This window comes from Anomaloglossus baeobatrachus, chromosome 6 (assembly GCF_048569485.1).
Source record: "Anomaloglossus baeobatrachus isolate aAnoBae1 chromosome 6, aAnoBae1.hap1, whole genome shotgun sequence".
Classification (NCBI taxonomy): domain Eukaryota; kingdom Metazoa; phylum Chordata; class Amphibia; order Anura; family Aromobatidae; genus Anomaloglossus; species Anomaloglossus baeobatrachus.
In genome coordinates this window covers 353,767,081-353,793,344 of record NC_134358.1, presented here as the reverse complement: position 1 = coordinate 353,793,344, position 26,264 = coordinate 353,767,081, and positions in this window count along the sequence as shown.

The following is a 26,264-nucleotide window of genomic DNA, read 5'->3' as shown; positions in this document are numbered from 1 at the left end:
CAGACAGTTTAAGGGGGATGCACGATTAGATTGCATCACAGTAAATTTATGGCCAACATTAACACTTTGACTATATACACAGGTGGCTCGTGCTCATCTATATTGTGCACCATAACTGGGATGTAAAATTACAGTAGTTTGCAGTAATGGGGTCTTTGGTGAAAACAAGTTATCACCGATCCTCAGGTTCGGTTGGTGATAACTTATTGATCGGTGGAACCAGACCAGTGGAAACCGCACCGATAGGAATATTGGGGAATTTTTTACAGCGGCAGGTGGGATGTGTGACCGCAGCTCCATTCAACCCTCTCTGGAACAGCCAGATAAAAACAAGCACAGCGCTCGCAGCCACTGAGGGAATTAATGGATCAGGGGTCGAATCAGACATGAGCTCCAGTGTAATGGGAGATAAAAGTTGCACGATCGGTGCAGGTCCCAGCAATCGGACCCCCACTGTTGAATAAGTTATCATTTATCCTTAGGCCATGTTCACACGTTTAGTATTTTGTCAGTATTTTACATCAGTATTTAAAGCCAAAACCAGGAGTGGGTGAAAAGTGCAGAAATGGTGCTCGAGTTTCTATTACCCTTTTTCTCTGGTTTTACCACTCCTGGTTTTGGCTTCAAATACTGAGGTAAAAAACTCACTGAATACTCAGTGTGTGCACGTGGCCTTAGGCCTCTGCCACACTTCCGCAAAAAACACGTGCGTGTCTCGTGTTCCATTTTTCGGGTCCGTGTTCCGTTTTTTTATGTGCGTTTCGCCGGTACGTGTGACATCCGTGTGATGGCGTTTGAATGTCCGTGTATGCGTGAGATACGTACGTGTCATGTCCATGTTCCATCCGTGTGTCTTGATCCGTGTGTGAGGCAAAATGTCGTGGCTACATACCCACTGACAGCAGACACAGACAGAGTCGCGCGATGAGATTGAACTCGGATGAACTTCACCTGACTTCATTGTCACACCACGGCTCTGTCTGTGTGTGGCGTCCTGATTAGTGGTCACCCATGAAGGACTCACCGTTGACCGCTAATCCCTTGAGTGACTGAAGTGAGCAGCGTGATTAGCGCTGCCGTCACTCAGGTTACTCGCGGCTAGCTGGAGTCCTCCACCCGAGACCGCAACTCACCTGTGACTTCATTGGAGATCGCGCAGCTCACTTCAGTCACTTGGGAGACTTGCTATCACAGTTGGAGGATCCAGCGGTGGCCACGAGTAACCTGAGTGACGTCGTCGCTGATTGCGCGGCTCACTTCAGTTGCTGCGTGGAGCTGACAGAGAGCGGTCATGGTATGTGGCCACTCTTGTCAGCTTCATGTAGCAGAGCTGAGAGCATCGTGGGACCTCCGTGGATTACGCCGGACCTGGATGGGTATTTGGGGCTTAATAAAGTGATGAAAGAGGGTGTTTGTTTTTGTGTATTATTCCAAATAAAGGATTTTTTAGATGTGTGTGTTTATTTTCTTTAACTTACAGGTTAATCATGGAAGGTATCTCAGGGAGATGCCTGCCATGATTAACCTATGACTTAGTGGCAGCTATGGGCTACTGCCATTAACTCCTTATTACCTCGATTGCCACCATACCTGGGCAATTCGGGATGAGCCAGGTAGAGTCCCGGAACTGTCACATCTAATGGTTGCGGCAATTCTGGGCGGCTGTTGGCTGATATTGTTAGGCTAGGGGGCTCCCCATAACGTGCTTTCCCCCATCCTGAGATTACCAGCCTTCAGCCGTGTGGTTTTACCCTGGCTGGTATCAAAATTGGGGGAGACCGCACATCGTTTTTTTTTATTTATTTATTTTACTGCACGATATAGACCCGCCCACCGGTTTTTGTGATTGGTTGCAGTGTGACAGCTGTGACTCAGCATGGGGGCGTGTCTGCCTGTAACCAATCATATGTGTCGGTGGGCGGGGAAAGCAGTGAATACGAGATTGAATAATGAGCGGCCGGCATTTTCAAAATGGTAAAAGCCGCCGGAGCTTTTTGACAGCTGTGCAGCGTCGCGCTGGTGATCGGGGATCAGTGAGTATGAGAGAGGGGGAGAGACCGATCTACGGACAGAAAGAGGAACAGACAGAGGGAGAGACAGACAGACAGAGCGACCATCTGACAGAGAAAGATACTGACTTACCGACCAACACAGGGAGATTGACTGACATCCACAGACAAGAAAGATTGACCGACATCGCTTCCAGAACACATAAAAGAAGTGATACGGACGGTACGGATAGCACACGCACATCCTACGTGTCACATACGTGCAGGCACGGACCCATTGACTTTAGCAGGTCCGTGTCTGCGTGATGTTGGAGAAGCGATGACATGTCGTCCGTGTGAAAAAACGCACACACGTACAATCCACATGGACCCACGTTCCGTGTGGATTTACGTGTGTGTGCCTGTTACCATAGGGTAACATTGGTGCACGTCTGCACGTGCCGCCGGTACGTGCAAAAACGTACCAAACACGTACCGGCGGCACGGATGTGTGTTGCAGGCCTTAGTAAAGGTGATTACTTGTTTTCACTGGAGAACCTCTGTAAGTGCATATTTACTGTAGTGTAATAGTCACAGGACAGAGAGGGGTTAAATGTTTAAGTATTTAATTTCTATTGGAAATAACTACCCCTTTATAGAGAGAAAAAGTGACCTCCATACACAACACAATCCACTATACCAAAACCAATAATACCACATACAAGGGAGACATACCGCCACACCGTATAGGAGGATAAGGCTGCACATCAAACTTAGTTTGATGTGCAGCCTTATCCTCCTATAGTATGTAATTTTTGGCTTGCACTCATATATATAATATATACTAGTGCTCACTTCAGTTATTCTATTTAGTTATATGTAGTTTTTTTTTTTCTGAATGTGAACACAGCTCCGCCCCTTTCGGCCATGTTTTTTCCATCTCCTATATAAGCAAGTCCTTGGTTACCCCTCTCCACCCACAGCAGTTTTTAATTGCAATGAGATGACACACAGTTAGGGTCACAGAGCTAGGGACCCCAATATAGAGATATACCTTGACGAGGTTTTGGGGCTCAGTTACATTGATCAATGCGATTGCAAAATATCTCCTTTTTCCTAATATTCATGGCAGGTATGCAATTCATTATTCACATGTTCAAGTTAGCAAGTAGCATTTTTCATTGTATTTTCCAATATTTTCCTATATGCTTGAGGCATTGTTCTATTATCTAAGTTTGATGTGCAGCCTTATCCTCCTATAGTATGTAATTTTTGGCTTGCACTCATATATATATATATTAGTGCTCACTTCAGTTATTCTATTCAGTTATATGTAGGTTTTTTTTTCTGAATATGAACACAGCTCCGCCCCTTTCGGCCATGTTTTTCCATCTCCTATATAAGCAAGTCCTTGGTTACCCCTCTCCACCCACAGCAGTTTTTAATTGCAATGAGATGACACACAGTTAGGGTCACAGAGCTAGGGACCCCAATATAGAGATATACCTTGAAGAGGTTTTGGGGCTCAGTTACATTGATCAATGCGATTGCTAAATATCTCCTTTTCCTAATATTCATGGCAGGTATGCAATTCATTATTCACATGTTCAAGTTAGCAAGTAGCATTTTTCATTGTATTTTCCAATATTTTCCTATATACTTGAGGCATTGTACTATTATCTAAGTTTGATGTGCAGCCTTATCCTCCTATAGTATGTAATTTTTGGCTTGCACTCATATATATATATATTAGTGCTCACTTCAGTTATTCTATTCAGTTATACCGCCACACCGTGACCAGACAACATATCACCACCACATAGTGACCGAATAATACCACATAAAAGGGAGAAATATCGCGACACTATGACCAGATAACATATTACCAACACATAGTGATCAAAAGCAACCACATACCAGACAGTAATACCACCACACCATAATTATACCATATAGTAACCGAATATTACCACATACAAGGGAGAAATACCACAACACTATGACCAAACCACATAATGACTGAATTTAACTACATACAAAAAAGTAAAACCGCCACACCATAATCAGACCACATAGTGATCGAATACAACCACATACAAGGGAGAAATACCGTGACATTATAACCACACCACATAATGACCAAATAATACCACACACGAGACAAATATCAGTACAACATGACTAGAGAACATATTACTACTACACAAGGACATATAATACTACAATAATGATCATGAATAAAAACTACAATGCTAATAGCACTAATATCATCAGTGCCATAATGCACAGGAGCTCTGTATATAGTGTATAGGTAATGCAGTGCTCACCAGTGACATTATATAGAGGAGCTCTGTATACAGTGTACAGTATAGTGTGTGTGTTCATTTTATACACTGACTTACCAGTGACGTCTCTAGCTGACTTTATTTATCTTCACATTTTTTCTTCATCCAGCACTGACCGCCATCACTTCTTCCTGCCATGATGCGACTCTGCAGAAAATAACAGTCACCTATAGCTGATCACTCCCAGAGCACATTCCTCACTATTTCCCCAATTTTCTACACTATGTCAGACTCTTGTTCCCCCATTAGAGACAGTATCCTCAAAATTAAGTTATATTTCATCAGTAATAATGTCCCCTAATTTGCCAATACAGTAATTATCTCCACTTGCCACCATAAACTAATAATATATGTCCCTCATTCTGGCCCCATATAGTAATTATGTCCACCGTCCTGGCCCCTTTTATTTAATAATGTCTGGGGAAACAGGAAGAATCAGAAGGGGTTCTTAATTGCTTCCTGCACAAAATATCCCCCACACACTGCTCCTCTCCAAAATAGCCCCACAAAGTGCCCCTTTCCTAAATGTCCCCCAAAAATTTCTATAATATCTCCCCCATACTAAATCCCTGTATAAATCCCCCCCACTCCTCATTATACTATGCTGCCTTCCACAATCCTTGATGCCTCATAGAGTCCCCCATTGCCCTATAATGTCCCAATTTCTTTTATAACGTCCCCCACTGACCTATAATGCCCCAATTTGCTTCATAATGTCCCCCATTACCCTATAATGTCCTCCACTGACTTAAAAATGTCTTCCACTGTCTTATAATGCCTTATAATGTTCCCACTGCCCTATAATGTCCCCCACTGCTTTATAATGTCCCCTACTGCCTTATAATGTCCCCCACTGCCCTATAATGTCCCCTACTGCATTATAATTTCCCCCACTGCCCTATAATGTCCCCCACTGCCCTATAATGTCCCCCACTGCATTATAATGTCCCCCACTGCCCTATAATGTCCCCCAATAAACGAAAACCTTAAAATTAGAATCACCAGGTCCATGTTATACTTAGCACGTATACTTTTTTTGCTATGGTCCGCAACATTAATATAAACCTACAACCGACTCATAGTCACGTATAATGATTGAAATCAATTTCCAAGTGGATTTATCATATCACTTTATTTTATTATCAGAAAAATATATTTTTATGGATACACAAAGTGCAGAAGGTGCAATATAAAAACAGACTATACGTTTAAGGTAAACAACACACAGGGCAGTGCGACCAAGATAACACACATGGCAAAAATATTAGACCAATTGTATCAATACATATGATGGAAAATTATTATTGTACACCAATGGGAGCTACTTCTAGATACAGTGAGGGAAATACATATACTAATGATTGCTTAAATAAAGTGCTTAAATACAGTGCTTCAATATTGGTGTTATATATTGTCATATTGCACTTTTGTCATATTGCACACATCCCCAATATAAACTAAAATTGTAGACACAGATGGTGCATGAATACAGTTATATGTATATGCAAGAAAGAGAGAAACAATCAGATAAAGTGCTTGATTATAGTGCTTTAAATACTAGTATCATATACTGTCATATTGCACTTAGATTGCACATATCCCAAACATTATAATCATAGATGATCAATGAACACAAGGGTTCTCAGGTCCAAACCTGCTTTTTAATGTCCCCTACTGCCTTATAATGTCCCCCACTGCCCTATAATGTCCCCAACTGCCCTATAATGTCCCCCACTGCATTATAATTTCCCCCACTGTCCTATAATGTCCACCACTGCATTATAATGTCCCCCACTGCCCTATAATGTCCCCCACTGTCTTAAGCCCGCTTTACACGCTGCAATGTATCTTACAATGTGTCGGCGGGGTCACGTCATAAGTGACGCACATCCGGCATCGTAAGGTACATTGCAGTGTTTGACTGGTACGTGCGATTGCAATTGAACGCTAAAACATTCATCGCATACACATCGTACCTTTCTCTAGAATTGCACGTCAGGTTGTTCATCGTACCCGGGGTAGCACACATCGCAGTGTGTGACACCCCGGGAACGATGAACAAATCTTACAAGCGTCTTGCGGCTCCCGGCCCACAATGCAGAAGGAAGGAGGTGGGCGGGATGTTTACGTCCCGCTCAGCTCCACCCCTCCGCTTCTATTGGCCGGCTGCCACGTGACGTCGATGAGACGCCGAACGTCCCTCCCACTCCAGGACATTCGCCGCCCACATCGAGGTCGTATGGAGGGTAAGTACGTGTGACGGGGGTTAATCGTTTGTGCGGCACGTTCAACAAATTGAACGTTCCACACATACGACGGAGGCGTTGCAAATCGCATACGATATCGTATGCGAAATTGCAACGTGTAAAGCAGGCTTTATAATGTCCCCACTGCCTTATAATATCTTCCAGTGCCCTATAATGTCCCCCACTGCCTTATAATGCCCCCCACTGCCCTATAATGTTCCTCACTGCATAATAATGTCCCCCACTGCCCTATAATGTCACCCACTGACCCATAATATGCTCCATAAAGTCCCCCACCACTTCTTAATGCCCCTTGTATAATAACACCACCCCTCCCCCACCAGAGCTCATGTAAAATTACTGTACATGTCCTCTTCGGCTCCTCTGGAGCGCTTACCTGTGCCTGCGCGTCCTCTTCTTCATCCCTGCAGCTGCAGCCCCGGTGATGATGCATGTCGGTCGGTGCAGGAGTGAGGTGCTCCTCTGCATCAGTCCTGTGGCATGCTCCTCCTCTGCAGCCCCAGCCCCGGTGATGATGTTGTGGTGCGGGGCTGAGTAGCGCTGCTCTGCCTCCTGTAACCGGCATGGCAGCACTGTACAAATCTATGCACGCCTGAAAGACGCGCATACATTTGAATACCGGCGCGGTCTCCAAGTCCTGCACACCTCATCAGTGCAGGCCTAGGGACTCCCTGTACTGACACTGTTGCGTCACAGTGTCACCAAGACCAATAGCAGCGTATACTGTTTAAGTCACAGCGACTACCTTATTAGAATAACATATGAGTGGAAATGCAAAAGAGTGAGGAATACAACATAAAAGTGCATAGAAGTCTCACAGTCTGTGAGCGTGAAAGCACCTGTCTCAGTTAACAGTCACAGAGACTAGGTGTAGTGTGTGCAATATGGCACCTACCTATGTCCGCTCCACTTGTGGTGCAAGGATACGGACAGCAGCAAGGCTGCTAGCTTGAAACTCCTGCCTATGACCGCTCCCCTAGTGTGCGAGGATACGGACTGCTGCAGGAGGCAGCGTAGTGGAGCGTTACCCTAGAAGGCAATGACCACCTAACCTACTTATGTCCGCTGCACTAAGGTGCGAGGACACGGACAACAGTACGGCTGAAAGGTACAGGAGCGCTACCCTACCGATAGCGCTCACCTCAGAGTAGAACCACAAGGCCCAGTCAGACCATGTGCAGCAAGCACCTGCCTATGTCCGCTCCACTAAGGTGCGACGATATGGACCACAGCATAAGCTGCAAGGTACAAGAGCGTTACCCTACCGATAACGCTCACCTAGATAGAATAGGTGCCGTAAGGGACATGCACATAGCGTCTACTCCTATGCAGGAACCAAGAGGACTGAGCGCCGGGCGGCGTGCGTCAGGGTCTTATATAGACTCTGTGCCTCATCCAAGATGGAGGACACCAGAACCAATCCGCTGCCAGAATGACAGCAATGACGTCACGCTGGCCTATCACCGAGCAAAGCGTCACAAGCACATGACGTGCGACCAATCGGCATAGAAGGTGTCAGAGACATGTGACCACGTGTCACAAGCACATGACCAGCGGCCAATCAACTTAGAAGGTGTCAGAGACATGTGACCTCGTGTCAGCGATGATGTCACCCGCACATGTGCAATGGCTCCAAGATAGGACTTAGTCTTCAGCGCTTGCACATGTGCAGTAGCAAGAAATCCGAACATAGTCTCCAGTGCCACAGCAACCGTAACAGTACCTCCCCCTCAAGGGCCCCCCTCCCGGCGACGCAGGTAATCGGCAACTAAGTCGGGAGCATGGACAGCCTCCTCAGGCTCCCAAGAGCGATGTTCCGGGCCGTAGCCCTCCCAATCTATCAAGAAGAACCTGCGGCCTCGAACCATCTTAGAACCAACTATGGCTCGTCCCTCATAGCTAGAGCGAGAGGAATCAGAAGCAGGAGAGAGCACTTCACGAGCGTGAGGTAAAATAGCCGGCTTTAATAGTGAAACATGGAATTTGTCATGGATCCTAAGATGGACGGGTATCTTCAATTGGTAGACTACAGGATTTACCTGTCGAAGAACCTCATAAGGACCCAGGAAGCGAGGAGCAAATTTGACAGAGCTCACTCTAAGTTTCACGTTTTTTGCAGAGAGCCACACAAAGTCCCCAGGAGAAAAGACAGGGGCCGGGCGACGAAACTGATAGGACACCGTCTTCATACGGTCCTTAGCTGCTTGGATCGACTCTTGAGTCCGATCCCAGACCTCTCTGGCATTAGTCGCCCAGTCGGCCACAAGAGGAGGAGGTGCAGCGGCGCGAAACGGTACAGGTATCCTAGGGTGTTGCCCATTGTTGAGTACGAACGGTGTCTGCCCAGTGGCCTCAGCCAGAGAATTGTTAAGGGCAAACTCTGCACAGGGTAGGAGGGAGGACCAGTTATCGTGGTTCTCAGCAACAAAGTGTCGAAGGTATATAATCATGGATTGATTGGTACGCTCAACCAAACCATTGGTCTCCGGATGGTATGCCGAAGAGAGATTCAACTCAATTTGCAGAAGGCTACAAAGATCTCACCAGAAACGGGAAGCAAATTGCGGACCTCTATCACAAATGATACGATCTGGCATCCCGTGAAGCCTAAAGACATGCTTGAGGAATAGTTTGGCTTGTACCCTGGAAGATGGGATTCTTGCTAATGGTACGAGATGAACCATCCGGGAGAAATGGTCCATAATGACACACACAAATTGATGTCCCTGTGAACACGAAAGATCACCCACAAAGTCCATGCCTACCACCTCCCATGGTCTATCTGGCACTGGCAAAGGATGCAAGAGCCCAACCGGTCTCTGCCGTAACGGACGGTTGCAAGCACATGAGTAGCAGGAACCGACATATCTTTTGACGTGGCTGGCTAAGTGTGGCCACCAATACCACCTTCCGAGTAACTCTCGTGTCCGTCTAATACCAAAATGCCCACCCACCTTTGAGGTGTGGGCCCACGACAATATATCATTTTGTCGATTAGGCGGAACAAAGGTCTTGCCCGGTGGGATTTGGTCTAACGTTACAGGAGAGAGTGTGTGAAAAACCCTAGATGGAAGAATGAGACGAGGGTCCTCATTCTCTTCATGAGATGATTCCATAGAGCGAGAGAGTGCATCAGCCTTATTATTCTTTCTCCCGGTAAGATAATTAATGGAGAAGTTAAACCGAGAGAAAAACAAGGACCAGCGAGCTTGCCGAGGATTCAAACGTTGTGCAGTTTGCAAATATGTCAGGTTCTTATGGTCTGTAAAGACCAGAAAGGGCTGCCTGGCTCCCTCGAGCAAGTGACGCCACTCTTCCAATGCTAATTTTAGGGCAAGTAGTTCCCTGTCACCAATAGTGTAGTTCCTCTTAGCAGGAGAGAACGTCTTTGCAAAGAAAAAACATGGTCTTTTTCTACCTGAGCTGTTCTTTTGATATAGAACTGCTCCAGCTTCTACAGAGGACGCGTCCACCTCCCTGAGAAAGGGCTTATTCTCGTCAGGTCTTTGGAGGACAGGAGCAGATGAAAAGTGTTCTTTAACTGCCTTATAAGCGCTGGGATGTCTCAGTAGACCAGACCTTAGGATTGGCGCCCTTTTTAGTCAAAGCCACTAACGCAGCTATCAAGGTAGAAAAGTGTGGTATAAATTGGCGGTAATGATTTATGAATCCCAGGAAGCGTTGTACTGCTTTCAAGGAATGAGGTTCAGCCCATTCCATAACTGCAGAAAGCTTCGCAAGATCCATTGCCAATCCTTCATGAGAAATGATATAGCCTAAGAAGGGTAGAGAGGCTTTCTCAAATATACATTTCTTGAGTTTGGCAAACAGACAGCGCTCGCTTAGACGTGACAGAACCCTCATCACATCCAACCGATGTGTCTCCAGGTCGGGAGAAAAAATTAGTATATCATCCAGGTATACCACCACCGATGATAACAGTAAATCCCTAAACACGTCATTTACGAAGTCCTGGAACACTGCGGGTGCATTACATAGACCGAAAGGCATGACGAGGTATTCATAGTGACCGTCTCTGGTGTTAAAAGTGGTCTTCCATTCGTCACCCTCTCGAATTCGCACTAAGTTATAAGCACCTCGCAGATCCAACTTCGTAAATACCTTAGCTCCCCGTAGTCTGTCAAACAGTTCAGAAATTAGGAGCAAGGGGTATCTGTTTTTTACAGTGATGGTGTTAAGACCCCTGTAGTCTATGCAGGGACGCAGATCACCCTCTTTTTTCCGCACAAAGAAAAACCCAGCCCCTGCAGGTGAGACAGACTTGCGGATGAAGCCCCTCTCCAGACTATCCTTTATATAGGCCGACATAGCCTCAGATTCTGGGATAGACAAGGGATAGACCCTGCCCTTTGGTGGAACAGAACCCGGCAAGAGGTCTATAGCACAGTCATATGGCCTATGAGGTGGAAGAGTCTCAGCACCCTGTTTGGAAAACACATCAGCGAAATCCAAATAGGGTGTAGGTAAGGGAGAGAGATCAGTTGATGCAACCGCAACGACCTTAGGTGGTAAGGGAAGACATCGGGACTGACATTTCGAACCCCAACTAATAATGCTGTCGGACTCCCAGTCAATTAGAGGAGCATGAGTCCGAAGCCATGGGAGACCCAGAAGTATGTCGTCTATACCTTCAGGCAAAACAAGAAAAGAAATCTCCTCTATGTGACCATAAGACAGGGAAAGGCGCAAGGGAACTGTCCTCAATGTAATGGAGTCAGACAACATAGTCCCATTAACAACCCAGACAGGAATAGGCGCCTCTAACATGATAGAGGGAATATTGTGTCTCTTTACAAATCCTGAGGACACAAAAGTCCCGTCAGCTCCGGAATCCACAAAAGCCATAATAGGCCATGTATTCTCAGAGAATGAGAGCTGACCTGGGACACTACACTTAGAGGGTGCAGAAGGCGTCTCTAGTAACCCCCCTCTAATGGTTACTAGGCCTGGGAGTTTCCCTGACGGCTAGGACACTTGTTGGCAGAGTGCCCAGCCTGACGACATATGTAACAGATAGGAGAGCTCGCCTTACGAGGTCGGGAAGTAGTATAACCCAACTCCATAAGAGTAGGAGATGTCTCAGATGCTGAGGAAGATGGAGAAGGAACCACAGCATCTGAACCAACTCGACGCTTGTAACGGGACAAGGTAACCTCGAGTCTACGTTCCTTATGGCATACATCGATCCTAGTTGCTACCGTAATTAAGTCCTCCAGAGAAGGAGGAACTTCCCGAATAGCAAGAGCATCTTTGACATAGCCTGCAAGACCCCTCCAGAAGATAGGTATTAACACCTTCTCAGGCCAGTCTAACTCTGCTACCAAGGTACGAAAAGCAATGGCATAAGAGCTGGTAGATAACGAACCTTGAGACAGATCTAGCAGTCTCAAAGCCGCATCATGGGTAACCTGCGGTCTCATGAACACCGCTTTAAGAGCATCAAGGAAGTCTTGATGTCTCTGAGTAACCAAATCAGAGCGCTCCCATAAGGGAGTAGCCCACTCTAAGGCTTTATCCTGAAGCAGGGATATAATAAAGCCTACTTTGGACCTCTGCGTAGAGAAGTGAGAGGAATTAACCTTAAGGTGAATCTGACACTGGCTTATGAACCCACGACAAGACCTGGCATCGCCAGAGTATCTGTTGGGTAGAGCAAGTCGTGGGTCATGTAGCGAAGACACCAAAGTTTGAGGTTTATCCTCTACAGTCTTGAGCCTTGCTTCAAGAGCCTGTATATACTGATGTAATTGTTGATACTCTGTCATCTCTGCCAGACCCTTGGCTCAGTCCTAATGTTACAGGGGCTGTCGGATAATAAGGGAATGGAAGGCTATCCGACAGTCAGGGTCCACCGTGCAGAGCTCTGCTGCAGAGTATGGCAGAGGATAGGGGAAACCTGTACCACCAAAGCAGTACTGACACTATTGCGTCACAGTGTCACCAAGACCAATAGCGGCGTATACTGTTTAAGTCACAGCGACTACCTTATTAGAATAACATAGTAGTGGAAATGCAAAAGAGTGAGGAATACAAGATAAAAGTGCATAGAAGTCTCACAGTCTGTGAGCGTGAAAGCACCTGTCTCAGTTAACAGTCACAGAGACTAGGTGTAGTGTGTGCAATATGGCACCTACCTATGTCCGCTCCACTTGTGGTGCAAGGATACGGACAGCAGCAAGGCTGCTAGCTTGAAACTCCTGCCTATGACTGCTCCCCTAGTGTGCGAGAATACGGACTGCTGCAGGAGGCAGCGTAGTGGAGCGTTACCCTAGAAGGCAACGACCACCTAACCTACCTATGTCCACTCCACTAAGGTGCGAGGACACGGACAACAGTACGGCTGAAAGGTACAGGAGCGCTACCCTACCGATAGCGCTCACCTCAGAGTAGAACCACAAGGCCCAGTCAGACCATGTGCAGCAAGCACCTGCCTATGTCCGCTCCACTAAGGTGCGAGGATACGGACCACAGCATAAGCTGCAAGGTACAAGAGCGTTACCCTACCGATAACGCTCACCTAGATAGAATAGGTGCCGCAAGGGACATGCACAGAGCGTCTACTCCTATGCAGGAACCAAGAGGACTGAGCGCCGAGCCGCGTGCGTCAGGGTCTTATATAGACTTTGTGCCTCATCCAAGATGGAGGACACCAGAGCCAATCCGCTGCCAGAATGACAGCAATGACGTCACGCTGGCCTATCACCGAGCAAAGCGTCACAAGCACATGACCTGCGACCAATTGGCATAGAAGCTGTCAGAGACATGTGATCACATGTCACAAGCACATGACCAGCGGCCAATCAGCTTAGAAGGTGTCAGAGACATGTGACCTCATGTCAGCGATGATGTCACCCGCACATGTGCAATGGCTCCAAGATAGGACTAAGGCGGTCTTTGCACGCTGCGACATCGGTAACAATGTGTTACCGATGCTGCAGCGATAGTCCCGCCCCCGTCGCACGTGCAATATCTAGTGAAAGCTGCCGTAGCGATTATTATCGCTACAGCAGTTTCACACGCACGTACCTGCCGTGCGACGTCCCTCTGGCCGGCGACCCGCCTCCTTCCTAAGGGGGCGGGTCATGTAGCGTCACAGCGACGTCACACGGCAGGCGGCCAATTGAAGTGGAGGGGCGGAGATGAGCAGGATGTAAACATCCCGCCCACCTCCGTCCTTCTCATTGCAGCCGGCGGCAGGTAAGGTGAAGTTCCTTGCTCCTGCGGCTTCACACACAGCGATGTGTGCTGCCGCAGGAACGAGGAACAACATCGCACCTGTCGCTGCACCGGCATTATGGAAATGTCGGAGGCTGCAGCGATGATACGATAACGACGCTTTTGCGCTCGTTCATCATATCAAAAAGGTTTTACACGTTGCGATATCGACTGCGACGCCGGATGTGCGTCACTTTCAATTTGACCCCATCGACATCGCACGTGCAATGTCGCAACGTGCAAAGCCGCCCTTAGTCTCCAGCGCTTGCACATGTGCAGTAGCAAGAAATCCGAACATAGTCTCCAGTGCCACAGCAACCGTAACACTCCCGCAGTGTACCGCTAGGACCTTTGGTAAGTCACATGACACACATGATGTCACTAAAGGTCCTGCAACTGCGGAAACTTCAGTGATTGTACAGAACTTGTACGATCACTGAAGTTTATGATTGAAAGGCTGAGGACCCCTGAGAGTGTGGGGGCCCTGGATGAGCTGCTCAGTCTGCCGAACCAATAATCGGTGGCCCTGAGAAACATGCGGCCCCGCGGCCCTGTACAGCCGCTTGCACTACATAAGGTACGGAGGCCCACTGAGGGCCCAGGGCCTACCGGGGGATTCCCCGCTACCCTGGTGGGCCAGACTGACCCTGGCTGTACTACCCAGCTTCGCCCGGGTTAATAACTGCTGTTAACAAAATAGAATGTATCTGCAAGCCTCGCTTCCCTCTTCTTAGAAAGTTCATTGGCACTTGAGGAAGCAGCTCTTGTTTTCATGTCTGCAAGCCTCGCATCCCTCTCCTCAGAAAGTTAATTGGCTCTTGAGGAAGCAGCTTTTGTTTTCATGTCTGCAAGCCTCGCTTCCCTCTCCTCAGAAAGTTTATTGGCTCTTGAGAAAGCAGCTATTGTTTTCATATCTGCAAGCCTCACTTCCCTCTTCAGAAAGTTCACTGGCCCTTGAGGAAGCAACTCTAGTTCTCTTGTCTGCAAGCCTCACTTCTCTCTCCTGAGAAAGTTCATTGGCTCTTGAGGAAGCAGCTGCTGTTCTCATGTGTGTCAGCCTTATTTCTCGGTCTTCACATTTTTCATTGGCCTGTAATGCAGTTTTTCTTTTCGCATCAGCTGACATTCGTGCCAAGGAATTCCTTTTCTTATGAGGCATTATTGTGGTAAAAATAGTCTGTAACTGACAGTTTCTATATCCTCTCACATAGAGGTAATGTGATTGACATCAGTCTTTACACCAACACACCCTAACTGACATCCTATTATCTCACACAAGCTTTGCTATACTGAGAATGTCCTTTGTTGCCTATATTAACCAATCAGAGCTCAGATTAATTAACTGTAGCAAAATAGAAGCTGAGCTGTGATTGGTTACTATTGGCAGCCTGATAAATCCCCAGGCAACAGAAATCCCTCCCCCTGACAGTATATATTAGCTCACACATACACATAATAGACAGGTCATGTAACTGACAGCTGCCGTATTTCCTATATGGTACATTTATTGTTCTTGTAGTTTGGCTGCTTATTAATCAGATTTTTATTTTTGAAAGATAATACCAGACTTGTGTGTGTTTTAGGGCGATTGTGTGGCGAGGTTGGTGTATGTGGGGTGAAATGTGTGCTGAGGGTGGTATATACCACGTTCAAGCACGTGGTAGTGTGAGGCGCATTTTGTGTGTGTGTTCATATCCCTGAGTGTGGTGACTATCCCATGTCGGGGCCCCACTTTAGCAACTGTACGGTATATACACTTTGGCGCCATCACTCTCATTCTTTAAGTCCCCCCTTGTTCACATCTGGCAGCTGTCAATTTGCCTCCAACACTTTTCGTTTCACTTTTCCTCATTATGTAGATAGGGGCAAAATTGATTGGTAAGTTGGGACGCGCGGGGTTAAAATTTCACCTCACAACATAGCCTATGACGCTCTTGGAGTCCAGACGTGTGAGTGTGCAAAATTTTATGGCTGTAGCTGCGACGGTGCAGATGCCAATCCCGGACATACACAGATACATACAGTCATGGCCAAAAGTTTTACTACAAAAAGTAAAACTTTTTGTAGTAAAAGCTACAAATATTAATTTTTACAAAGTCTACTGCTTAAGTTTTTCTAATGGCAATTTGCATATACTCCAGAATGTCATAAAGAGTGATCAGCTTAACAGCAATTACTTGCAAAGTCAATATTGGCTAAGAAAATGAACTTCAACCCCCAAAACACATTTCAACATCATTGCATTCCTGCCTTAAAAGGAGCAGCTAACATTGTTTTAGTGATTGTTCCATTAACACAGGTGTGCGTGTTGATGAGGACAGAGCTGGCGAACAATCAGTCATGATTAAGTAAGAATGACACCACTGGACACTTTAAAAGGAGGCTGGTGCTTGGTATCATTGTTTCTCTTCAGTTAACCATGGTTATCTCTAAAGAAACACGTGCAACCATCATTGCTTTGCACAAAAATGGCCTAACAGGGAAGAGTATCACAGCTACAAAGATTGCACCTCAGTCAACAATCTATCGCATCTTCAAGAACTTCAAGGAGAGAGCTTCCATTGTTGCCAAAAAGGCTCCAGGGCACCCAAGAAGGACCAGCAAATGCCAGGACCGTATCTTAAAACTGTTTCAGCTGCGGGATCGGACTACCAGCAGTGCCGAGTTAGCTCAGCAATGGCAGCAGGCTGGTGTGAGTGCTTCTGCACGCACTTTGAGGCGGAGACTGCTTGAGCAAGGCCTGGTTTCAAGGAGGGCAGCAAAGAAGCCACTTCTCTCCAGAAAAAAACATCAGGGACCGACTGATATTCTGCAAAAGGTACAGGGAGTGGACTGCTGAGGACTGGGGTAAAGTCATTTTCTCAGATGAATCCCCTTTTCGATTGTTTGGGACATCTGGAAAACAGCTTATTAGGAGAAGAAGAGGTGAGCGCTACCACCAGTCTTGTCTCATGCCAACTGTTAAGCATCCTGAAACGATACATGTGTGGGGTTGCTTCTCAGCCAAGGGAATCGGCTCACTCACAGTCTTGCCTAAAAACACAGCCATGAATAAAGAATGGTACCAGAATGTCCTCGAAGAGCAACTTCTCCCAACTGTCCAAGAGCAGTTTGGCGCCCAACAATGCCTTTTCCAGCATGATGGAGCACCTTGCCATAAATAAAATGTAATCACTAAATGGCTCATGGAACAAAAAACATAGAGATTTTGGGTCCATGGCCTGGAAACTCCCCAGATCTTAATCCCATTGAGAACCTCATCATCTCCCGCCTCGACTACTGCAACCTCCTGCTCTCTGGCCTCCCTTCCAACACTCTTGCACCCCTCCAATCTATCCTAAACTCTGCAGCCCGTTTAATCCACCTCTCCTCTCGCTACTCCCCAGCCTCGCCACTCTGCCAATCCCTTCACTGGCTTCCCATCGCCCAACGACTCCAGTTCAAAACATTAACCATGACATACAAAGCCATGCACAACCTGTCTCCTCTATACATCTGTGACCTAGTCTCCCAGTACCTACCTGCACGCAACCTTAGATCCTCACAAGATCTCCTTCTCTGCTCCTCTCTTATCTCCTCTTCCCACAATCGTGTACAAGATTTCTCCCGTGCATCCCCCATACTCTGGAACGCTCTACCTCAGCACATCAGACTCTCCACTACCGTGGAAAGCTTCAAGAGGAACCTCAAGACCCACCTCTTCCAACAAGCCTACAACCTACAATAGCCCTCAGTCCAGTAGACCACTGCGCAACCAGCTCTGTCCTCACCTATTGTACCATCACCCATTCCCTGTAGACTGTGAGCCCTCGCGGGCAGGGTCCTCTCTCCTCCTATACCAGTCTGTCTTGTACTGTTAATGATTGTTGTACGTATACCCTCTTTCACTTGTAAAGCGCCATGGAATAAATGGCGCTATAATAATAAATAATAATAATAATAATAATAATTACTTGTGGGCAATCATCAAGAGACGGGTGGACAAACAAAAAACAACAAATTCTGGCAAAATTCAAGCATTGCTTATGCAAGAATGGACAGCTATCAGTCAGGATTTTATCCAGAAGTTGATTGAGAGCATGCCAGGGATAATTGCAGAGGTCCTGAAGAAGAAGGGTCAACACTGCAAATATTGACTTGCTGCATTAACTCATTCTAACTGTCAATATAACCTTTTGGTACTCATATTTCTTCCGAAAACAATACTAAGGACCAGGGGGCACTCACTGCGAGTGGAAGAAAAGCGATTCCGACACCTAAATAGGAAAGGGTTCTTTACAGTTAGAGCGGTCAGACTGTGGAATGCCCTACCACAAGAGGTAGTAATGGCAGATACTATAACAGCTTTTAAAAAAGGGCTGGATGATTTCCTCACTACACAAAACATTGTTGGTTATAAATGACTTAGTGACTAAATGTAGAACTGGTGGAGGAAGGTTGAACTAGATGGACCTAGGTCTTTTTTCAACCTAAGTAACTATGTAACTATGTAACTATAATATGATTGCAATTATATTTCTGTATGTGATGTAAACATCAGACAAACACAATTAAAAACCAGAGGGCAACAGATCATGTGAAAATATAATTTTGGTGTCATTCTCAAAACCTTTGGCCATGACTGTACATACCCATGCACATACATACATGCACACACATTCAGCTTTATATATTAGATTCAAGCTTTGTTTTTCAACACTTACTAAGTTCAGACCAATAGCGAATGTTACTGATATCTAGTAGCCAGACGTTATCGTTACATGTGTGGTCAACACCCATACTGACAACCTGAAGTGTATACAGGGATGTCCACATTTCTGTGATTTTACCTATGATAGTCTATGCTGCTGTTACCTTTCTATAACTTTGTTTGCAGTCCACATGGTTCTCACAAAAATCACAGAGATATACATTATGTCTGACCTTGTTTTGAATCAGAATCAAGCTGGAGGAAAAAATAAACTAATGTGTAGAGATGAGCGAACCGGTCACAGTTCGGCTCGAGCTTGGTTTGAGTTCAGTTCGGCGAACCATTTCGGCGAACCACTCGAACCTCATAGGAAACAATGGAAGGCAATTACAAACACATAAAAACACCTAGAAAACACCCTCAAAGGTGTCCAAAAGGTGACAAACAACTCACAACACAAACACATGGGAAAGTGACAAGAACAAATTCTCATGGGAAAACAAAACAGCGTTACGAGGAAAAAGAGGACGAGACACAGATATAGGCATGGCATGCCCTTCTAAAATCATGTAAAACACAGCAAAGGTTACTCCAAGCAGAATCTCCCTTTTTTCCAAAAATTGGGCCACACAGACACCCCTTCAGTGTCAGCACTTGTGCCCCAGTTGTACACTTCACAGGTAGAATTGCATTAAGCACATTCCAAATACACAAGCATTTACTCTCCCCAGGATGACACTGGGGTAGGTAGCAAAGTCTTTGCTGATCCCAGATCTGTTCATCTTGGATCATTTTTAGAAACACTGCAAGCAAGGGTTACTCCAAGCGGAGTCTCCCTTTTTTCCAAAAATTCGGCCACACAGGCACCCTTTCAGTGGCAGCACTTGTGCCCCAGTTGTACACTTCACAGGTAGATTGCATCAAGCACATTCCAAATACACAAGCATTTACTCTCCCCAGGATGACACCAGGGTAGGTAGCAAAAGTCTTTGCTGAACCTTGACTTGTTAATCTTGGCTCCTTTTTAAAAACACAGCAAGGGTTACTCCAAGCGGAGTCTCCCTTTTTCCAAAAATTCGGCCACACAGACACCCCTTCAGTGGCAGCACTTGTGACCCAGTTGTACACTTCACAGGCAGATTTGCATCAAGCACATTTAAAAATACGCCAACCTTACCAGTCCCCTGGGTGGCACCGGGGTAGGTAGCAAAGTCTTTGCTGATCCCAGATCTGTCATCTTTGATCATTTTTAGAAACACTGCAAGCAAAGGTTACTCCAAGCGGAGTCTCCCTTTTTTCCAAAAATTCGGCCACACAGACACCCCTTCAGTGGCAGCACTTGTGCCCCCGTTGTACACTTCACAGGTAGATTTGCATCAAGCACATTCCAAATACACAAGCATTTACTCTCCCCAGGATGACACCGGGGTAGGTAGCAAAGTCTTTGCTGATCCCAGATGTGTCCATCTTGGATCATTTTTAGAAACACTGCAAGCAACGGTTACTCCAAATGGAGTCTCCCTTTTTTCCAAAAATTGGGCCACACAGACACCCCTTCAGTGGCAGCACTTTTTCCCCAGTTGTACACTTCACAGGTAAATTTGCATCAAGCACATTCAAAAATACACAAGCATTTACTCTCCCCAGGATGACACCGGGGTAGGTAGCAAAGATCCCAGATCCCAGATCTGTTCATCTTGGATCATTTTAAAAAACACAACAAGGGTTACTCCAAGCGGAGTCTCCCGTTTTTACAAAAATTGGGCCACACAGACTCCCCTTCAGTGGCAGCACTTGTGCCCCAGTTGTACACTTCACAGGTAGATTTGCATGAAGAATATTCAAAAATATGCCATCCTTACCAGTCCCCTGGATGGCACCGGGGTAGGTAGCAAAGTCTTTGCTGATCCCAGATGTGTTCATCTTGGATCATTTTTAGAAACACTGCAAGCAAGGGTTACTCCAAGCGGAGTCTCCCTTTTTTCCAAAAATTGGGCCACACAGACACCCCTTCAGTGGCAGCACTTGTGCCCAGTTGTACACTTCACAGGTAGATTTGCATCAAGCACATTATAAATACACAAGCATTTACTCTCCCCAGGATGACACCGGGGTAGGTAGCAAAGTCTTTGCTGAACCATGACTTGTTCATCTTGGCTCCTTTTTAAAAAAACAGCAAGGGTTACTCCAAGCGGGGTCTCCCTTTTTTCCAAAAATTGGGCAACACAGACACCCCTTCAGTGGCAGCACTTGTGCCCCAGTTGTACACTTCACAGGTAGATTTGCATCAAGAACATTCCAATACACAAGCATTTACTCTCCCCAGGATGACACCGGGTAGGTAGCAAAGTCTTTGCTGATCCCAGATCTGTTCATCTTGGATCATTTTTAGAAACACTGCAAGCAAGGGTTACTCCAAGCGGAGTCTTCCTTTTTTCCAAAAATTCGGCCACACAGACACCCCTTCAGTGGCAGCACTTTTGCCCCAGTTGTACACTTCACAGGTAGATTTGCATCAAGCACATTCCAAATACACAAGCATTTACTCTCCCCAGGATGACACCGGGATAGGTAGCAAAGTCTTTTCTGAACCATGACTTGTTCATCTTGGCTCCTTTTTAAAAAAACAGCAAGGGTTACTCCAAGTGGAGTCTCCCTTTTTTCCAAAAATTGGGCAATACAGACACCCCTTCAGTGGCAGCACTTGTGACCCAGTTGTACACTTCACAGGCAGATTTGCATCAAGCACATTTAAAAATACGCCAACCTTACCAGTCCCCTGGGTGGCACCGGGGTAGGTAGCAAAGTCTTTGCTGATCCCAGATCTGTCATCTTTGATCATTTTTAGAAACACTGCAAGCAAAGGTTACTCCAAGCGGAGTCTCCCTTTTTTCCAAAAATTGGGCCACACAGACACCCCTTCAGTGGCAGCACTTGTGCCCCCGTTGTACACTTCACAGGTAGATTTGCATCAAGCACATTCCAAATACACAAGCATTTACTCTCCCCAGGATGACACCGGGATAGGTAGCAAAGTCTTTGCTGATCCCAGATGTGTCCATCTTGGATCATTTTTAGAAACACTGCAAGCAACGGTTACTCCAAATGGAGTCTCCCTTTTTTCCAAAAATTGGGCCACACAGACACCCCTTCAGTGGCAGCACTTTTGCCCCAGTTGTACACTTCACAGGTAAATTTGCATCAAGCACATTCAAAAATACACAAGCATTTACTCTCCCCAGGATGACACCGGGGTAGGTAGCAAAGTCTTTGCTGAACCATGACTTGTTCGTCTTGGCTCCTTTTTAAAAACACAGCAAGGGTCACTCCAAGCGGAGTCTCCCTTTTTTCCAAAAATTGGGCCACGCAGACACCCCTTCAGTGGCAGCACTTGTGCCCCAGTTGTACACTTCACAGGTAGAATTGCATCAAGCACATTCCAAATACACAAGCATTTACTCTCCCCAGGATGACACCGGGGTAGGTAGCAAAGTCTTTGCTGATCCCAGATCTGTTCATCTTGGCTCCTTTTTAAAAACACAACAAGGGTTACTCCAAGCGGAGTCTCCCTTTTTTCCAAAAATTGGGCCACACAGACACCCCTTCAGTGGCAGCACTTGTGCCCCAGTTGTACACTTCACAGGTAGATTTGCATCAAGCACATTCCAAATACACAAGCATTTACTCTCCCCAGGATGACACCGGGGAAGGTAGCAAAGTCTTTGCTGAACCATGACTTGTTCATCTTGGCTCCTTTTTAAAAAAACAGCAAGGGTTACTCCAAGCGGAGTCTCCCTTTTTTCCAAAAATTGGGCAATACAGACACCCCTTCAGTGGCAGCACTTGTGCCCCAGTTGTACACTTCACAGGCAGATTTGCATCAAGCACATTTAAAAATACGCCATCCTTACCAGTCCCCTGGGTGGCACCGGGGTAGGTAGCAAAGTCTTTGCTGATCCCAGATCTGTCATCTTTGATCATTTTTAGAAACACTGCAAGCAACGGTTACTCCAAGCGGAGTCTCCCTTTTTTCCAAAAATTGGGCCACGCAGACACCCCTTCAGTGGCAGCACTTGTGCCCCAGTTGTACACTTCACAGGTAGAATTGCATCAAGCACATTCCAAATACACAAGCATTTACTCTCCGCAGGATGACACCGGGGTAGGTAGCAAAGTCTTTGCTGATCCCAGATCTGTTCATCTTGGCTCCTTTTTAAAAACACAACAAGGGTTACTCCAAGCGGAGTCTCCCTTTTTTCCAAAAATTGGGCCACACAGACACCCCTTCAGTGGCAGCACTTGTGCCCCAGTTGTACACTTCACAGGTAGATTTGCATCAAGCACATTCCAAATACACAAGCATTTACTCTCCCCAGGATGACACCGGGGAAGGTAGCAAAGTCTTTGCTGAACCATGACTTCTTCATCTTGGCTCCTTTTTAAAAACACAACAAGGGTTACTCCAAGCGGAGTCTCCCTTTTTTCCAAAAATTGGGCAATACAGACACCCCTTCAGTGGCAGCACTTGTGCCCCAGTTGTACACTTCACAGGCAGATTTGCATCAAGCACATTTAAAAATACGCCATCCTTACCAGTCCCCTGGGTGGCACCGGGGTAGGTAGCAAAGTCTTTGCTGATCCCAGATCTGTCATCTTTGATCATTTTTAGAAACACTGCAAGCAACGGTTACTCCAAATGGAGTCTCCCTTTTTTCCAAAAATTGGGCCACATAGACACTTCTTCAGTGGCAGCACTTTTGCCCCAGTTGTACACTTCACAGGTAAATTTGCATCAAGCACATTCAAAAATACACAAGCATTTACTCTCCCCAGGATGACACCGGGGTAGGTAGCAAAGTCTTTGCTGAACCATGACTTGTTCGTCTTGGCTCCTTTTTAAAAACACAGCAAGGGTTACTCCAAGCGGAGTCTCCCTTTTTTCCAAAAATTCAGCCACACAGACACCCCTTCAGTGGCAGCACTTGTGCCCCCGTTGTACACTTCACTGGTAGATTTGCATCAAGCACATTCCAAATACACAAGCATTTTCTCTCCCCAGGATGACACCGGGATAGGTAGCAAAGTTTTTGCTGATCCCAGATGTGTCCATCTTGGATCATTTTTAGAAACACTGCAAGCAACGGTTACTCCAAACGGAGTCTCCCTTTTTTCCAAAAATTGGGCCACGCAGACACCCCTTCAGTGGCAGCACTTGTGCCCCAGTTGTACAAACACTTCACAGGTAGAATTGCATCAAGCACATTCCAAATACACAAGCATTTACTCTCCCCAGGATGACACCGGGGTAGGTTGCAAAGTTTGTTCATCTTGGCTCCTTTTTAAAAACAAAACAAGGATTACTCCAAGCGGAGTCTCCCTTTTTTCCAAAAATTGGGCCACACAGACACCCCTTCAGTGGCAGCACTTGTGCCCCAGTTGTACACTTCACAGGTAGATTTGCATCAAGCACATTCCAAATACACAAGCATTTACTCTCCCCAGGATGACACCGGGGTAGGTAGCAAAGTCTTTGCTGAACCATGACTTGTTCATCTTGGCTCCTTTTTAAAAAAACAGCAAGGGTTACTCCAAGCGGAGTCTCCCTTTTTTCCAAAAATTGGGAAATACAGACACCCCTTCAGTGGCAGCACTTGTGCACCAGTTGTACACTTCACAGGCAGATTTGCATCAAGCACATTTAAAAATACGCCATCCTTACCAGTCCCCTGGGTGGCACCGGGGTAGGTAGCAAAGTCTTTGCTGATCCCAGATCTGTCATCTTTGATCATTTTTAGAAACACTGCAAGCAAAGGTTACTCCAAGCGGAGTCTCCCTTTTTTCCAAAAATTCGGCCACACAGACACCCCTTCAGTGGCAGCACTTGTGCCCCCGTTGTACACTTCACAGGTAGATTTGCATCAAGCACATTCCAAATACACAAGCATTTACTCTCCCCAGGATGACACCGGGATAGGTAGCAAAGTCTTTGCTGATCCCAGATGTGTCCATCTTGGATCATTTTTAGAAACACTGCAAGCAACGGTTACTCCAAACGGAGTCTCCCTTTTTTCCAAAAATTGGGCCACACAGACACCCCTTCAGTGGCAGCACTTTTGCCCCAGTTGTACACTTCACAGGTAAATTTGCATCAAGCACATTCAAAAATACACAAGCATTTACTCTCCCCAGGATGACACCGGGGTAGGTAGCAAAGTCTTTGCTGAACCATGACTTGTTCGTCTTGGCTCCTTTTTAAAAACACAGCAAGGGTTACTCCAAGTGGAGTCTCCCTTTTTTCCAAAAATTGGGCCACGCAGACACCCCTTCAGTGTCAGCACTTGTGCCCCAGTTGTACACTTCACAGATAGAATTGCATCAAGCACATTCCAAATACACAAGCATTTACTCTCCCCAGGATGACACCGGGGTAGGTAGCAAAGTCTTTGCTGATCCCAGATCTGTTCATCTTGGCTCCTTTTTAAAAACACAACAAGGGTTACTCCAAGCGGAGTCTCTCTTTTTTCCAAAAATTGGGCCACACAGACACCCCTTCAGTGGCAGCACTTGTGCCCCAGTTGTACACTTCACAGGCAGATTTGCATCAAGCACATTTAAAAATACGCCATCCTTACCAGTCCCCTGGGTGGCACCGGGGTAGGTAGCAAAGTCTTTGCTGATCCCAGATCTGTCATCTTTGATCATTTTTAGAAACACTGCAAGCAACGGTTACTCCAAATGGAGTCTCCCTTTTTTCCAAAAATTGGGCCACATAGACACTTCTTCAGTGGCAGCACTTTTGCCCCAGTTGTACACTTCACAGGTAAATTTGCATCAAGCACATTCAAAAATACACAAGCATTTACTCTCCCCAGGATGACACCGGGGTAGGTAGCAAAGTCTTTGCTGAACCATGACTTGTTCGTCTTGGCTCCTTTTTAAAAACACAGCAAGGGTTACTCCAAGCGGAGTCTCCCTTTTTTCCAAAAATTCAGCCACACAGACACCCCTTCAGTGGCAGCACTTGTGCCCCCGTTGTACACTTCACTGGTAGATTTGCATCAAGCACATTCCAAATACACAAGCATTTACTCTCCCCAGGATGACACCGGGATAGGTAGCAAAGTTTTTGCTGATCCCAGATGTGTCCATCTTGGATCATTTTTAGAAACACTGCAAGCAACGGTTACTCCAAACGGAGTCTCCCTTTTTTCCAAAAATTGGGCCACGCAGACACCCCTTCAGTGGCAGCACTTGTGCCCCAGTTGTACAAACACTTCACAGGTAGAATTGCATCAAGCACATTCCAAATACACAAGCATTTACTCTCCCCAGGATGACACCGGGGTAGGTTGCAAAGTCTTTGCTGATCCCAGATCTGTTCATCTTGGCTCCTTTTTAAAAACAAAACAAGGATTACTCCAAGCGGAGTCTCCCTTTTTTCCAAAAATTGGGCCACACAGACACCCCTTCAGTGGCAGCACTTGTGCCCCAGTTGTACACTTCACAGGTAGATTTGCATCAAGCACATTCCAAATACACAAGCATTTACTCTCCCCAGGATGACACCGGGGTAGGTAGCAAAGTCTTTGCTGAACCATGACTTGTTCATCTTGGCTCCTTTTTAAAAAAACAGCAAGGGTTACTCCAAGCGGAGTCTCCCTTTTTTCCAAAAATTGGGCAATACAGACACCCCTTCAGTGGCAGCACTTGTGCACCAGTTGTACACTTCACAGGCAGA